Source organism: Dendronephthya gigantea, unplaced genomic scaffold (assembly GCF_004324835.1).
Source record: "Dendronephthya gigantea isolate DGI-Jeju-01 unplaced genomic scaffold, DenGig_1.0 000011F, whole genome shotgun sequence".
NCBI lineage: Eukaryota > Metazoa > Cnidaria > Anthozoa > Malacalcyonacea > Nephtheidae > Dendronephthya > Dendronephthya gigantea.
In genome coordinates this window covers 3,009,097-3,011,601 of record NW_021163021.1, presented here as the reverse complement: position 1 = coordinate 3,011,601, position 2,505 = coordinate 3,009,097, and positions in this window count along the sequence as shown.

Genomic DNA, 2,505 nt, shown 5'->3' with positions numbered 1-2,505 from the left:
CATGCCTGTCGCGATTATGCTAGACGCCAACAGTAGATGAAATGCCGGCATTTTGAACAATGAAGGACCAGTTGTCCACTCGAAGTAATGCTCACTTTCCAATGTACACGACACGCAAATTTTACATGATGAGCCAATTTTGTTTTCAACCGTGACAGTACATCTCGAACCACACTGAATACATTTGCCACACAGTTCGAGTATTGCTTCCTCGTAGACAACAAATTTCATCTGGGCTTGTGGCGGTTTCCCCTCTGTAAGAACGACATTACCCAAATTGTCGTCATCGCTGCTCTCTTCGACTTCGGTGTCTGTAGATGATGCCTCGCCTGGATCAAAGTCGATATCTTTTTCGACTTGTTCATATGGCGAATCATCGCTAGAGCTGCGTTCCACCTCAAATTCTGTTGTTGCTTCTTGCTCTGCCTCTGGTATTACGTTTTTCGTGATATTGTAGGGTGTTTCCTCAGTGCTTGATATTGGTACACTTGTGTCCGTATCCATCTGCGTTGCGACTGGAACTAGGGCTGTTGGTTGGAAGAAAGTGGAGGTCGCCTTTATAATTGTCTGGGTCTTGACTGTTCTTTTCCCTTGTTTTTGCGACGTTTGTGTCCACTTTTCTTTGGTGAAGAGTTGAGCGGTCGCGGGAAGCACCTCCGTGCCAAATGTCTGTGACGTGCTGGGTAAATCACTTGCTTCATCGCTTGGTTTTTCGGTTTCCTCATATTCAGTTACATCAGGTTGCTGTTCTGCGTCTCCTGAACTTTCCTTTTCTTCCTTCGACGATTCGCCATGTAGAAGATCAGATATTCCCTGTAATTGTGCGTAAATATTCTTAGCTTTTATTATTTAGAATGTGACAATTGCAATTAGGCGATTGAGTATTGTATTACCTTTTCTCGTTGTCTTTTTTGCGCAAGAGGCCTTGTTTTAGTTTTGCTTGTATCTGTCAGTGGTTTGTTCAGAGTTGGCAAGGCATCTGTTTTTAACCGTACTCGAAACGTTTCTTGACACCCTATACGTTCCAGAACTGTGGCGAATGTCCAGGTTCATACGCTTCCTCAGCAAAATGGAGTGAGCAAATTCTGCTATTTGATAACGGTTTAAAAGCTTTTCGCTTGCAGAATTCAATCCACGCCTTTCTTCTATTCTTTTGCGCAACCGATTTTCCGTTTGGAAAAGCAAAGAAATGTACCCCACCAGCATTCTTTTTTGCATCGCTATTACAACCGTAAACAAGACAGTACGACATGTTTTCGATCTGCTTTAGTTTGCAGTAATGAAGCATCAAATTCGCTTATCGCCCTGTTATACATCTATTTCGCTCACAATGATGTATTGTAGAATCTGTCAGCACCGACGCGGCAACAGTTATTGATCCTTATTTGCTTCTTAGTGCGTCGCCGAAAAAACACCAACTTTATTTTACAAAGGCAAAGCCGTAACCGGACGAATTGACACATAAGTCAAAGGTGTCGCGGTAATATACCTTTCCATCCACTAAAACAATTTCCTATTATTACTACCCTTGCCGACATCACTTACGGCCACACAAGTAAAAGCAAGATGTTCAATTTCTACCTAGCCGACAGTTTCGCCCTTCTGCGATTCCGACCCGGTACATTGTCGCTAGCTGTTTTTGATATTGTTTTAGAGAAATACTTTGCACTATTCAAATTCTATACATTATATTACACATTTACCACATGTTCACAGTATTTCTGCAATAGAACACGTCTGTCGTTAGAAATATTTGAAAGGTATATAATGCCTGTTGTCATAATTGTCCAGATGTGAGGACCACATACAGTACATGGCAGGCATCATATTTATAAGCATTTTAGCGTTTACATCGCCAATATTTTTTGCGCATAAGAGTGACGCATTGCTATTACACAATTATTCAATTCTATTCGCTCCGTATCATCCATTTTAACAAGATATTGAAGTAACAACGTCTAGATACAATAGAAATCCATATATTGATATAATTAGATATCTCGCGAACCCATCAAATGACGTCACAAATGTATGCGAGCATAAATTATCATATGGTGTTGTTTTCAAAATGGCGGACGACTGTTCAACATTTTTACAAATTCTCTCAAAAACTTAATGCGATAGGCACGTCAAATTATAAAATTAAGTATTCCATAGGTAAGTTTAATAGATATAAGGAATAAAAATTTTGGCTGCCAATGTCCTTTAAGCACATGTTTGTAAACTTTAAAAGAGCACTGAGTTGGGTTTTATTATGCAGAGTCTTGTCATTAAATTTATTATTGTAGGTCACAATTACTTCCTGTTATTATTGTCGATATCAGATTACCTTTTCACCTGTAGTACCCACTCAACTGTCGTACACAATCAGAAATTGGGGGTGTTAGCCTGTAAATATTAAACAGTAAACACATTCTTCATTATCCTATATAAACTCATCTGTGACAAAGCATTGAGAAATTTATTTAACCTGTTCATACTATTAGATGCTTTTGAAAAGAAATG